This window comes from Onychomys torridus, chromosome 3, assembly GCF_903995425.1.
Source record: "Onychomys torridus chromosome 3, mOncTor1.1, whole genome shotgun sequence".
Lineage (NCBI taxonomy): Eukaryota > Metazoa > Chordata > Mammalia > Rodentia > Cricetidae > Onychomys > Onychomys torridus.
Window position 1 is genome coordinate 99224314 of NC_050445.1, and position 15861 is coordinate 99240174.

Sequence of the window (15861 nt, forward strand, 5' to 3'; positions counted from 1 at the left end):
AACACAGAAACTCCTGGAGGCAAACGAACCAAAACCAGAGTAATCTGGGAAATGGTAACTTGGGCCCATGGAAACAGTGGCAGAATTCATGCCAAATTTCAAAGCAACTTTCCTACTTGTAATTTTTCGATTATGGAAATGAATATGTGTGTGCACATGAGTGCAAATCCCCACAGACTTTAGAAGAGAGGTCAGGGTCTCTGGAGTTATAGGTGGTTGTAAGACCTGACATTGAATCCTGGGAATTGAATTCTAGTCCTCAGTAAGAACAGTAAGTACTCTTAAACCAGTGAGACATCTCTCCAGGCCTCATAGTTGTAAAGAATGAATTTATTTAATATGTACAAAGGCAAAGTAAAAATCATTGCAAGATGGCGAAACATCCAAGTCCTTTATTCAGAACATCTAGCAGAAATTGACTGGGGAGGTCCTTTTAATGCACTCAGCTGGAGCTGTCAATAGAGTCCCACGTAGAGCATGGAATTCCCCTGGGGTGAGGATTCCAAGTAAAAAGAACAAACAAAGACAGATCAACATCCAGCAGAAGTCCTGTTGAGACAGCCAGCTGGAGTTCTCTTCGAGAGAGCCCAGGTGTCTGCTCTGATAAGGCTTCCAAGTAAAAGAACAAGTAGCAAGAGGTGGAGAGCCTGTGTTCACAGCTTCCATTGGAAACTGACTGGGGAAGTTGAGTAAACTGAAATTCCCATTTGAAGTTGCTCTCCATGAATGAACACCCCAGAGCTGAACTTCTGGTTTCTCTTTCCCATTGCAGGCTTGCTGACTATCATGAGATAAGCAATAATAATGATGCCCTTTGGAAGCTGTTCTGAAGATTGCAGTATCTTTACTCTTGGGTGGTTGGCTATTCTTTTTTCCTCCTTGTCACAGAATTAGGAGTAATTATCCTTTCCCTGACAAGGGGTCTGCAATTGTTGGACATGTGCATGCTTGCGTCTAAAGTGTGTGTGTGCACGTGCACGTGCGCGCAAGTGTATGGGGGTGGGGGGTGGGCAGTCCCTCTACCATAGTCAGTTTCCCACTAGGCACCAACAACATGTGACAGTTCATCCACATACAGCACATGACAGCAGTAGTGCACAGTTTCCCAGAGCATACCCTTCTGAGTTACTTTTATCATTCAAATTTTTGAATATCAAAATGGGACTCCAACTTATGTAACCTGTGAGGTTAAAGAGAACCTTTGTGTGTGACTCAAACACCAGCTCTGATGTCAGTGTCAGGGGTAAAATTTCCACAGTACAATACACTCTGGAGTGTTCTTTTTAGAATGACTACTTAAAGATACCTTAAAAGAGTACTTTTATTTTAATATACAAGGGCAAGTATATGTTTCAAATCCTTTAAATTTTTTTTGTATTTTCTTCACAAATAACAAGCTTAAAGAATATCTAGAAGTTGTATATGATGCTTTTTATTTTAAATATTTTATTTGTGTGAATGCTATAATGCAATGTGGATGTCAGAGGACAACTTGTGGGAGTCAGTCCTCTCCTTCCACCATGTAGGTCCTGAGATCAAACTCAGGTCTTTAGGCTTGGCAAAAGGTGTCTTTTCCTACTGAACTGTCTTACTGCTCTTATATATGATACTTTACTTAGAAAATGTCTTCCTGTGTCTTAACACAGTAGTGTGGCACATTTTGTAACACATAGCTCACTTGACTAAGGCCAGGGGCCTGGGTCTCTATTTTGCTGTTTGAAACTGACCTAGCTGGGTGAGCTTTCAGATACTCTGTTTCTTTTGTTCTTTTTCCTTTAATTTGTGATAGGAGTCACTGGACTGTTTATCCCAGCCTTATAGTTTTCTTGATGCTGTGTTTATTTCTAAATGCAAAAATGTTCATAGATGTGTTTGCCTGCTGTTTTGCTTCATTTTAAACTTTCAGGGGTTTTCTGGGCCCAAATAGCAGATCTTTAAGGCAGGGAGGAAGGAGATGTTGAGCAGACTGGCATAGTTTGAGGCTATACATCATCTTGGAAGCTGAGAGCAGGGCATGCATGGCCTGTGTGCATCTATGTTCTTTTTGCAGGTCTTTGGGGGCAGTATTTAACTCACAAAGCAAGCAGTGCCTCCGATGGCTGCAGATGAGACACGAAAATAGTTTCATTAGAAGCACATGGCTCATTTTCAGTCGTGCTTGGTGTTGAAGTCCATTCCTCTCCTCTGCCCTTCAGGCTGCAGGCTCCCCTCCCTCCCCAGCGATTTCCCAGGCACTACTAGAGGGAGAGCTCCAAACGAAATTGCTTTCGATTCTTGCATCTTTGTATGTGTCAGATGAGATCAGATTCAAACCAGGTTCTATTCTCTACAGTGCTGATTCAAATCAAACTGAAACATCCGTAACGTGAGACATGATTGCAAGTATATTTACCTTGTTTTGTCCGCTAATGTTGCTGTCATGCAGTTCCCAGGCAGAAAGGAGCAGAGGAATCTGAATTGCTCTCCCAGTGGGTGGAATCAGTTGCCTTCATTCTGCTTCCAAGTGGCTCTCTGCTACAGTGCAGCAGCTTGATGTGCCATGTCCAGAACAACAGGAGGAAGATGAGTCCATGCAAAATTCCAACTTTCTGTAGCTTTTGACTTTGAAATTTTAACTGTACGGTTTTCTCATGGTTTGCATGGCTGTGCTACACAGTATGGGAAGAGTGTCCCTGAGGTATTTGTACTCAAGAAGGTATAGATCTTGTCTATCGCTGGTTACCTTACTTTCTAATGGGTCTTTGAGATTCATTATGCTATCTGCTCCTAAACAATAATATTCTTCTTTGTACATCACCAAAAGTAAATGAACCTTTCTGGGTTCTCTTAGAAATCCACAGGGTGTCTCTCTTTCTCTGGCAGGAAAAAAAAATAAATAAAAGCTTTACCTAAAGTCTGTTCTTTTCCCTTTATTCAGTTCTCACACAAGCACTTTGTTTGTTTTTTCCATTTTTAAAAGTGACTTCTGAGATACTAAGGAAACTTTGATGTGAATTCCTCTTTTACAATATTCTGATAGAGCTTTACCTACCCCCACCATGTGAGATTGTTTTCCAAAGGGATGTATGTGCACACTGCTTTGTGGAAGGTTAGCAAATGTCTGGGGGCTTTGCAGAAAAGCTGACATCTATTAAGAGACCTCCGTTTCTTCTCTCCTAAAGAGATGATTGCCCTCCTGTGAATGAGGGCAAAAGGTATTGCAGGCTGATCTCCTTGTCAGTTATTTATTGGAAAGCCTCATTGCTTACATGGCCCAGTATTTACTAATGTCACATACCACAGCCTGGAGATAGAAGAAAGGGGAAAATTAAAAAGATTGTTCTTGGTAGTCATGGCTGCTGGGCTGACAAGTGAAGTATACAGAGGCCTCCTGTCCCTGCAGAGGGGAGTGGTAAGAACCCCCTAACAGAGATGACTGGCAGGGATAGCCAAACTTGTGGTGTTGTATCCTAATAAACTTGTATGAGGATCAGAGGACTGAGCCAGCCACTAGATTAGAAACAGAGGTCACACAGTGGTGGCACACACCCTTAATCCTGTCACTTGGGAGGCAGAGATCTGTCTGGATGTCTGTGAGTTCAAGGTCATGCTGGAAACAGAGCCAGGCAGTGGTGGCATACACCTTCAATTCCAGTACTGGTAAGCACACACACCTTTAATCCCAGGAAGTGATGTCTGTATGGTGATGTTTTATTTGTACTGAAATGTGATTTTATTTGTATGTTAATAAATGAAGTTGCCTGGGGGTCAGAGCTAATAGCAAGCCATAGCAGAAGCTGGGAGGTGGTGGCACATGGTTTTAATCTCAGCACTTGGGAGGCAGAGCTAGGCAGATCTCTGTGTGTTCAAGGATACAGCCAGCATGGAGACACATACCTTTAATCTCAATTCCAACCTTAGAAGACCTGGACGTCTGTATAGACAGGCAGTGACAAGGAGGTCATGTGGGTGGGTTTACAATCAATGAGTGGGCAGAACAGCAAGTCAATAAAATGACAGACATACAGGAAGTAGGTCTCTGTCTGAGGGGAAAGTACATCAGCGGCAGTGAAGGGTAAGAAAGGGTTTTTAGCTCTTAGCTATTGCTCTGATTTCTTGGGCTTTTAACTCTGCAATTGGCTCTGTGTTTCTTATTTAATAAGACTGTTGACCTACATGTCTTGGCAGAGTTAGGTATATAAGGTGTGAGGAAACAGGAACTCACTCTGTTTACAGGCTGAGGATTTCATGGAGGTAAGAACTAGTGACTGGCTCTCTGCTTCTCTGATCTTTCAGCTTTTACCCTGATATCTAGCTCTGGGTTTTTTTAATTATAAGACCATCTAAGATTTGAACAACACAAACTGACAGTACCAAGTAGGAAGTATGCCTTACCTCACTGTTCCTATGAATGGAATCCACTCATGTGAAGACTTAGGATCAAACTAATTAATTTCTTGTCTATCAGTACTGGGGAGGCCCGTTCTGTCAAATGGGCAACAAAACAGCTTTTTAATTTAGCCAATGGGAGGCATGTTAGATTACCCTTTCCCAAATTCTTTCACATGGATTTTTTTTTTTTAACTTACTTAGTATGCTATCTATATTTGCTTTTTTCAGAAAAAGAAAGAATCAAGTAACTTGAGGGAAGTAATTCTAATAGGGGTTAGGGATATAACACAAGAAAATCAGGGCTTGGTATCTTGATTTATTCTTTCTCCTCTAAAATGGTACGCATAAAAATAAGATGCAGCCCCTTTTCTCTTTCTGGCATACTGTGCTTCAAATCTTGTACCAATTTGATTTTCTTATCGACATGTCATGTGAACTGAGCCCCTTAGGGTGGAAAGCAGCACATATCTTATTATATCTAGAGATGCCCTGAGACAAAGAAGTTCATTTATGACAATCTTTTTGTTGTTGTTGTTGTCGGAGCTGAGGACTGAACCCAGGGCCTTGCACTTGCTAGGCAAGCGCTCTACCACTGAGCTAAATCCCCAACCCCATTTATGACAATCTTAACAGTATCTAAGCAAGTAGAATAAACTATTCCCCAGGAGTTGTAGTCTATCATTGTGTTTGTTGTATGAGTTGATAATTCCTTGATGCTTCCACACTTGTTATCTGTGCCAAAGTCTCAAATTTTATGTTCTTTCTATATTCCTTCAATCTTGGGTTGCATGCCTACATATTATGTTGGTCTAGCAGATGTTTAAGACCTTAGTTGGACCAAGGTAAGAAATTAAGAAAGATCCATTGCTTGTTTGAGAAACTGCTTCAAGTATTTATGTTATATACTGTTGAGCTGGAAATACTCTTTTCTGGGAGCACAAGGCTGCTATTTTGGTATGTATCATTGGCCTCTTCTTATGGCCCACTCTTTTATGATAAAGAATTTGCTTTCTGGATCTTAGTTTATTTAACTATTGTTCTTGGAACTAGAAAGTCATTTAAGAAAAAAATATTTGTGTAATAAGGAACATGAATTTGTTGACTATTTTCATGATAAACATGTAATGGACAGAAACACAGTAACAGTGATAGACAGAAAGCATATTTTGGCTTCATTTTTGCCTTGTGCTTTTCAATTGCTTCAGCACTGATGGGTGAGTGGGGCTTCAGTTTCTATAAAGAGGTGATTGCATTTTGCAATGGTCTCTTTTTCCTAGTCTCTAACACACACACACACACACACACACACACACACACACACACACACACACAAATCCATTTGCTTTTCATGTTGTCAAAGTATTTTGTCTTTTACCTGAAGACATATATTTATTTTCATCCTTGGGATCATGTGAATGAAGTCATGTTTGTATTTGGAGTTACACTGATAGAAGTCACTGCCAAATTTTCCACATTAAATGATAGATGCAATGTTGGTCATGCAATGGAGAGAGGTTTCCATTTTCAATCTAGTAGACTGATGTCATTTGGGTTAACTAATTCATTCACCTTTTGGTTTATAAACTAATATTTGTTGTGTATCTACTATATATCAGTCTCTGCAGTAGACTTTGGCTACATATTTGGTGATGGTTATCAAAATCAAAATGGCCCTCTTTTAACTTTATGAAAGACTTGCATAATCATTGTAGTTACTTGTTAACTTACAAAAAATATCTGAACTTTGCTTATGAAAGTAATATACCATATGATGTCATTCAGAATCTGATGATTAGGAGCTATTAGTGCCTTAGTTCAGTGCTTTTGGCTCTGTTTCTCTAATAATATCGTAGTCAAGATGTTGGCCAGAGCCACAGGGCTGACAAGTGGACTAATACTATGGTGTGTGTCTGCAAGCTAATTCCTGTGGCTTTTAGTGAGAAGCTTAATGTATCACACTGTGGGCTTCTCCATGAAATTTCTCATGGTAGAACTTCCCCTAGAGGAAACGAAACTAGAGGAAGAAGGGACCCAAGAAGGAGTGATAATTCTGGATCTCAAATTTGACTTTGCAATAGGTTGTGTGAGGGCATTAGGAACAAAGTGAGGGGAACAACTGATTTCAGACTAGAGTCATTTATTCAGCCAAGGACTGCAAGTCTAATCCTATCACACACACTGTAGCAAAGAAGCTTGGGAACTGGTAGCACTCATAAGGAATAAAGTTTCTGAGTGAAAAAAAACAGCACTCTGTTAAGCACAACAAAGAGCAAAGTGACTGCCGAAGGCATCAGCGAGTTTCCAGTGAATTGAGGGCAAAGTAGCAAATACCCGGGATTCTGGCAATTCAGTGTGTGTGTGGTGCAGGTTTAGGAACTTCTGAGTATGTGAGCAAAGGCTCCTTTCCCTGCAGGATAAAGATTTGCCTCCAGAGTCCTGATATGAGTTTCATTTCAATTTGTCTCACTGTGTAACTAAACATCCACTATATTTGTGGCATTTATGTGATTCAGATCATTTCATATGTAATTTTGAGTTCATAGTATCAGAAATCAATTCTGAGGAAGAAAGTCTTTCGTACTTGTAACTACTTCATCTCTGTCAATTACTGTTGGTACAACCATGTTTATTTTTTAAAATTCAAACTGTAAATATAAACATCTATTAAGACAATGAAATGAAGCACATGAAAATATTAATTTTTAAAGTATTCACAAATCAGATATTGGAGACCTTTAGACAGGGGCAAGGGATGTTGTAGTGTAAAATCAAGAATAGGCAAATAAAATAATTGGGTTAAGGGGAGCAGAAGTCTTAGCTGAAGCACATAAGCAGAAGGCAACAGTTTCTGATCAGTTAAGCTTGAATGGTGGAAAGTCCTCAGAGTTGATTCATGATTTGTCTAGAATGGAATGGAGTTGTTTTGATTTATTCAAAGTCCAGGGTGCTGGAGCTGCCTCTGTCTACTGGCTTCCTTCTTAATCTTAATATGTAAAATAAATGAAAATTTAACATATTTAAAAATTAATGCAAACTTGTATCATCTTATTCAAAAGCAAACACTAAATAAAATTATGAGTGGCAATTTAAAAGTAGCCAACATATTGTGGGGGAATATATGTCCTTTAAGAAATATGGAGATAGAAAGGTTTTCTCTTCTTTCTTCCTTTGTTACTTTTATGCCCAATATGTTTGGAGTTAGCCTTTCCTGCTTAGTTGGTTCCTATCTCAGCTGAATGTACACTTCTGTGAGTGTGTGAGATGGGGTGGAATAAGCAAATCGAAGGGCTTTAGAGTCTGATGACAAGGTGTTCTGCCCAGAATAGGACCCCAAAGAGACCACCAGAGATGGAAGATTGTCCAGAATGCAAAAGCAAGGTTTATTCAATCCATGTATGTGCGTAGTTCAAGTTAGGAGGGAACTCTTGTCCACCACGCCTGACACCTTGAGGCAGGGAGGAGAGTTCCTCTTTTGTGTGGGAAGTTAGTTTTTATAGGCAAAACCCACAAAATTCCTTAGCAGGGAGGGTGTTAGCACGGGTCTGTCCTTGGTTGGCCCAGCTTCTCCCGGGCCTGGACTTTGTCCCGCTCTAGCTTATCTATTTGACCTGTCAGCAGTTTTACAACCCATCTCTGGGTCCGGTCATGTTATCTCCAGAGAGGGGCATCTCATGGTTAATCCGTCACCACCAGACATCCTGACTTTGTTCTTTTGAGAACACCTGACTTCCCCCTCTCCAGGGAGGGGAACTGACTGAGTTCTGTTTGTTTTAAGATATCCCTTCCCTCAGCTCTTTTGGGTTTCTGGGGGAACTGTGCCTGCGACTTTGGTGGAGGTCTTTCAAAGGAATGGAGAAATTTCCTGGTAGGGAAAAGAGCCTGAATTTTGGAGTGGATTTTTCTACTTTTTATATAGTATGACAAATAACCTCAAACTCAGTGCCTGCATATGAATAATAGTAAGTCAGAACATGAGCAGATCTGTAAATTGGAGTGAGCTCACAGAGAACAACCTGTCCCTCTCAGAAGGGACAACTCACCTTCGCTAGGTAAATCTATCTCTCTTTATGTAGTCTCCAGTCTTCCCCTTATCATCTTGCCATCCTTTCTTTCAATAAGATAGCTTCAAGTTCAATGGAAAAGACTACTTAGGTCCTCAAATGCGAGTATTCCAGAAGTATAGGTGGAAGCTACAGATTTTTCATAGTATATCCTGGGGAATTAGCCTATACCTCCTCTGCTGTGTCCAACACGTTGCTTTGGTTCATGTAGAAGGAAACTGGAGGAGGGAATTGATGACAGAGGTGGATATCAACAGAGGATAATGTTGAAGGATAGATATATAGTAGTTACATAGTAGAGAGAAGGATACCTGAGATTTTCTGCATCTAAAATGCTGACTCTGGATTTTAGGACATATGGCTGTTTGACATAGCTTGATATCCTGATCAGAAAGATGATAATAGACATATCTATTTCATGTTATTATGAGAGTTAAGTGACATAGAAGAAAATGTTTGGCATGAAAATTACTTAAAGTGAATTGTCACCCATATAGCAATTTGCATGGTCATGTGTCGTCTTAGAGACTAATCCTTGTTACCAGCCTCTGAAGACTATAGTGATACTTTATTTGTATTGAAATGTGATTTTATTTGTATGTTAATAAAGTTGCCTTGGGGTCAGAGCAAGCCAGAGCAGAAGCTGGGTGGTGGTGGTGCACGACTTTAATCTCAATACCAACCACAGAAGACCTGGAGGTCTGTACAGACAGGCAGTGATGAGGAGGTCATGTGGCTGGGTTTACAACCAATGAGAAAATAGAACAGAAAGTCTATAAAAAAGACAGGACACACAGAAGTAGGTCTCTTGAGGAGAAGAAAGACAGCAGAAGTAGTGAAGGGTAAGGCTCTCAAATATTGCTCTGACCTCTTGGTTTTTAACTCTGCAACTGGCTCTGTGTTTCTTATTTAACAAGATGGTTACATCTACAGAAGACCTATAACCATCTCTTTATCCTGAGTAGGACTCACCCTACATTTTTTAATTTCTCTTTGTATTTCTCTCTCCTATTTGCAGTGTTAGTGAGGATGGATTTATTCTCATAGTTTGAGGATACAATCAATCATGGAAGGAAAGGCATGGTGGAAGGAATGACTCTGGGCTGAAGAGGCAGGAACATTGTGCTGCTTATGACATCTTTGTGGACAAAAAAGGAAGAGAAGGGACAGGAAATGGGGATGGGCTACAGTCAAGGCCTGTTCCTTAGATTTCCATTTCCCTAAGTGAGGTCTCAGGTCCAGAATTTCCACAGTGTCCTCAACCATCCCATAATGAAGTGTTCTACTATTTTACCTCTAATCAATAAACTTTGTCATTTAAATCAGTAATTGAAGAGGTGTTTCTACTTAAGATTAACTAGGATGAAATCATTGATTGAGCATAAGCATCATGATAATATCCTAGAAGACACCTTCTTGGTCTCATGCTTCAAGAATATAGACCGTGGCTAAATGTAAAACATTCATTGAATGTAAAACTCAGGCTTGAATATTTTGCATGAACTGTCCAATGTGGAGATTGGCATATTTTCCTGCCCTTCTTAGAGACAGACACTGTAATTTTGAGATACTTTGTCTGAAGCATACACCATTTAGTGTGGGCAATTATGTTTCACAGCACATTGAGCATGGTTTCTGATACCCAATAGCATCAGACCTCCATATGGTACAGAGTCTTTGTCTTGCAGATTATGTGAACTTGATGCTGAGAATAGTCAAATCCAACTTGAGCTTATTCTGCACTCTGCAATGCTCCAAACACAGACAAGGGCTCCTTCATTGCACCAGCTCTAAGGATAGAGCAGCCAAACCAAATGCTCACTGATTTGTCAAAAGCATAGATCAATTTATAGTTCAAGTTACTAACTGATGGTCAGTATAATAAACATACTGAAGTATCACCTTCAAGCCAGCTGGGAGGTATAAAGGAAGAAAATATGAAAGGGATTATGTAATCACAAATTAGATTTGTTTTGGGGTCAAAGGTACTTGATTTATGGATTATATTCATTTAGAAGCCTATTGATTCTACATCTGAAAATTAGGACTTAGAAATTATTCTTAGTTGTAGCTGGAGAGCTTCTCTAAAGGTGCCACCAAGCCCCCGCGGTCCCATAACCCATTTATAAAATAATCACTCAGATGCTTATATTACTTATAAACTGTATGGCCATGGCAGGCTTCTTGTCTACTTCTTCTATCTTAAATTAACCCATTTCTATTAGTCTATAACTTGCCACATGGCTACCTTTGCCTTACATCTCACTTGTCATGGTGGTGGTTGGCAGGTCTCTCTGCCTCTGCCTTTTACTTACCAGAATTCTCTTCTCTACTTGTCCCACCTATACTTCCTGCCTGGCTACTGGCCAATCGGTATTTTGTATTTTATTTTTACAGAGTGATATCCACAGCACTTCCCCTCTTCTTTTTTTTTTTTTTTTTTTTTTTAAGTAAGGTTAACTTTTACATAGTAAAATTACAGATAACAAAACTATTATCAAGCAAGAATTACAGTTATAATATCTAGTCTATTTATAATAACTAGTCTATTTGGCAAAATTAAAGAAGATATCTGTCTTATATTTGTGAGTCTAAGGTTTTATATCTAACTTATATTTTATCATAAGTAAGGAAAACTGTAACTATCTAGCTTCAACTACATCAAAGACCTCAGAAGCATAAAATATTACCTGAGAAATGGGAGAAGGACGCAAGCAACTTTTGGGAGTCTTGCAGGGTAGACAGAGACAGCTGGCAGCCTGGATGGTCACCTAATGTTGCTTTGTAAAGTTGGGGCATCTGTCTTTAGCCCACAGGGCTAGAGTCTCTCAGTTACTTCTTTTAGCGTCCTGTAGAATTTCTGGCAGCTTCCTCTGTTAAGCAGGTACCTGAAGGACCATTTTGTCAAGCAAAGTTCAGTGGTCACCTTCCTATGGGTCCTGTATGTCCAGTTATCAAGCGGTCCAGGCAAGAATAGTTTCTTGTCCAAATGTCTATTTTTGCCAAGGTGAAGATAAACTCTATATAGAGTATCTTCGATGCCCATCCTCCTCTCTGAAGTAAATTGGTGCTGCCAGAAGCAGACATGTCTCACTGTCCAGAAAGTCTAAATTTTAAAAGTACTTTAAATGCCATATTCTGTAGATCTTTGAAGTATTTAAAGATTACCTATCTATCTGAAATATATCTATGTATACCTAGAAGACTAAACTAACATAGCTACAAGTATGATTATCATAGATGACTAATTATTAATCTATTTTTAATTATCCATTACAATTTTAAATGAAGCTGTACAAACATAATACCTTAAACAGAGTAGAAATATACACATAGTATAAAAATTAACTTTAAGTTTGTATAAGTAAATTAAAATCTATACCAATGTAAAACATTTTAAACAAGTTGTTGCTCTTTAAAAGTAAGTTCATTAATCTACCCTTTCATCCTATTATATCTATATTATATCCCCTTTTATTCTTTAGAAACAGATCACATTTATAATCAACCTGATTTAAATATTAGTTTTTCTCTGTCCACACCAGAGGCTCTTCTGATTTGGGACACAAGAATCTCTTAACCTTTTTTTTTTTTTTTTTTAAATTAATATACCTGGGTTTAGAGATGGAGTGAGCCAATTCCATCTCCAAAGCCAGCTTGATATATTTAGGAATTTGGGCATAGTTTCTCTTACTTCTTCCTGCCGGAGGGTGGTGCTGTAGCTTATGGGGACACAAAGAAAATTTTAGGATTATGTAGTAGTCCATGAGGGTGTATTGTTGGAGCCAGTTGCCTTGAAACTGTTTTGGATGTTGGATCATCTGGGTCATGGTGTCATTGGAGACCATTCAGGGGGGCTTGACTGGTCAAACCTGATGTATCTTAATCTGTAGCAAATCCATAGCCTCTGGCTTTCTGTGGAAACAAAAGCAGAGCATCCTTTCCAAAGCAACATATCCTTATATCCAAATTTTGAAGTCAAGATTGGCTTAACTCTGCTGCCTTTATATCAAATATCTCTCTTTAGTTAAAAATCCCAAAGACAACACAATCCAGATTCTCTGTGTAATATCCGTTTTTATGTGGCTTATTTTTTATATTACCTTTACTGTTTCTTTAAAGACTTTATTTTTAAAAACTATCTATTTATTTATATAACTGTATATATATATATATATATATCTTACAAGCTTATGTACATTTTTACATACATTGTAAAGCATTTAAAATCTTGTTTCATCTGAATCTGTCTTATTGTGAATCTACTGTTTTAAACTACAGCATTACTAGGGCTAAAATAGCAGCTTTGGCTGGTAGCTCCGCCCACCTCAGCTTCCCAATATGGTGGTGGTACATTTACTGCCAGCTCTGGAAGCCACCATTAACTCTTAGAAACAGTGGGTCTATGCTTTTATCAAAGCAGCGTGTAGCCCAGAAATCTCTCTCTCTCTCTCTCTCTCTCTCTCTCTCTCTCTTTTTGTACTAGCAAAGGCTAAATCTACTACACATTGTAATGTGCTGCTTGCAGATGCCTCATTTCCTCCACACTGCTGGTCAAACCACATGCCAGGAACCCACCAACTTAAGAGAGACAACTAGGAAGCTGTTTTGAGCTCCGTTTTGAATTGCTTTTTAAATATCCTCAGATTTAAGGTGGATACTTGAGCTGTTGGATGCCATTTGTAGTTGGAGAGTTTCTCTTCAGGTGACACCAAGCCCCCGCGGTCCCACAACCCACTTATAAAATAATCAATCAGATGCTTATATTACTTATAAAATGTATGGCCGTGGCAGGCTTCTTGTTATCTACTTCTTCTATCTTAAATTAACCCATTTCTATTAGTCTATAACTTGCCATGTGGCTCATGGCTTACCTGTACCTTATATCTCACTTGTCATGATGGTGACTGGCAGGTCTCTCTGCCTCTGCCTTTTACTTCCCAGAATTCTCTTCTCTACTTGTACCACCTATACTTTCCACCTGGCTACTGGCCAATCAGTATTTTATTTATACAGAGTGATATCCACAGCACTTAGTATCACATAATTTATGAAAAAATATTTCTCAATCTCCCTTCTTTTACTTTCAGACTTCCTAGATACCCAAACTTTAAAGTGTTTTAGGATTTCACATTTACCTGAAATAAAAATAAATTCACAATTTTATCTGACATGTGATAGAAATAAAACAAATAGAGCTCTTAAGATGGAAATTCATACAACAGTTCATTGTAGGATTTCTGTTTGTCTTTAGCAAGATTCTTCCTTTGCTTTTCTGGGGGAAAAATGGTCAGGCATTAATACTAATCAACCCTTAGTATAGTATTTCCTCCATAGCTAAGGTGAAGACATCCATTCAAAGTTGTTAATGAAGTGCCCAAGTCCCAAGGGTACTCTGCACTGGAATAGTTCCTAAAATGAAAATCCTGTGAATAATTTAGTATTGTGGTCTTCTGGTTGTATGGTTTCTCCCTTAGCACTAGGCAATAAAAAATTTAGTGTGCTTTTTCTTAAGACAAGGCAGACTGATGGACTGGTACCAAATGAGAACCACTGAGCTTGCTCCAAAGCTTTTGTCAGCTCACATCCATCAAGATGAAGAGGTTGTGATTTTTACTTTTTTGATAAATCCTACAAATAATTTTAATCAGAATACACAACAGTGTTGCCACTATCTATATTAAAAATTAGGAAGCATACAATTTTATAGATGGGTTTAAGAATTAAAGCTTGCCTGATCCTCAAATCAAATAATTGGCAGATCATTTATCCAGAGAAAAGCCTGAATAATCATGTTCATGTAAACAATGGGTTTATGACTTTGGCCATGCGTGACAGTCCAGTTTCCATAGACCATCATTAGCATGTGCAGCATGGCTTTCTCTGTAATTTACTGGGACTGGTTCCAGGATTTGTTAGCTGGTGACTACATGAGAAAGCATGGGTTTGTTTATGACCAGCAATTTTCAGAGTCTTAGTTTGGGAGGTGATTCCCATCTGGCAGAGAAAGATTATAGGATAGATTCTTTTTAACATCTTAAGTTTATGCTGGTGGATCTACTTGGGGCCACAAGGCTGTTGACACCTTGAATCAGAGCTTTAAAGGTGGTTGAAGATCTTTATCAGTTTTGTACCTGAGGACTGAGATCAATTTTTTTATTTTATTTTAGTCTTTTTTTTTTTTTTTCTCTGACAGATTAATCTTAGAATATTGGGCCTGTGACATAAAAACAACATTTGTGTGTGAGTGTGTGTGTGTGTGTGTGTGTGTGTGTGTGTGTATGTGTACAAGATGATGGTTGTATTCTCGGTTCATCTGATGATTGGCAATGAACATTCCTAAGAGTGTCCCAACTAGATAGTTTTAGAAGACCCCTAATGAGTGTTCTATATCTGATCACCTACCTGTCTGTCTATAAAACATATAAATATTCCTTTTCTCCTTTTTCTCTTGGTCTAGTTCTCACATAATTAATCTTTTGCTTGAGTCAACATGTTAGGCTTTGTTGTGAGTAATGGAGCCTCTGAACAAAGTCAAGAACCATATCTGCAGATCTAAAAACATGTATTATAGTTTGTGTATTAGTCACCATAGGAAATACCAAACAGCAGTAACAAACAGACCCAGGAATATAGCTATTTGCTGCTTTTGCTTTTCATTTTTAGTGATGACAAATCCAACATTTCTGGAGTTTCCTTGTTCTTTTTCTCATGTGTATCCACCATAGTTGTGAAGATCACATGACCTTGAGTGGATAATTAGACTGAATATAAAATCAAATATAATGGCCCAGTTGTGTATTCTCTGAAGCCAGATAGTAAAAATGTCATCAAAGGTATGAAACTAGACAGTTCTTTTCATAATTACTTTTTGGCTTTATGAAATGTTTGTTATTACGAATACTACATATGATTATATTTGATGTTTATTATTATTTTTAAACATATTGAAATAATTTTTAAATGTTTTTCATTTGAATTCTAAAAGAGTAATAATTCATGGAAATTAAAATTCTTCATGTTTTTCTCCATGATACCTTTCTTAGCATTTATTATTATTTTAATTATTAGTGTAAGAGTATGCACATATGTGCGTGAGCATGTATATGTGTCACTGTGTATATGGCACATGTGTCCCAGTGCACCTGTGAAGTTCATAGGACAACTTTGGAGCATTGTTTCTCTTTTTCTGCCTTTACATGTATTTCAGGATGGAACTCAGGTTATTAGGCTTGGTGTAAAGTACCTTTACTCACTGAGTCATCTCTTTGGCTCCAATGATGAAAGTATTTGCTTGTCGTGAGAGCTGTTGCACACGTTAACTAATGGAGGCTGTGATCTTACACAAAACCTGAACATGATCAAGGCAATGACATTTCCAGACTATATGGGGGTGGGGGCGCTCATGAAATCATGCCACCAGCTGAGG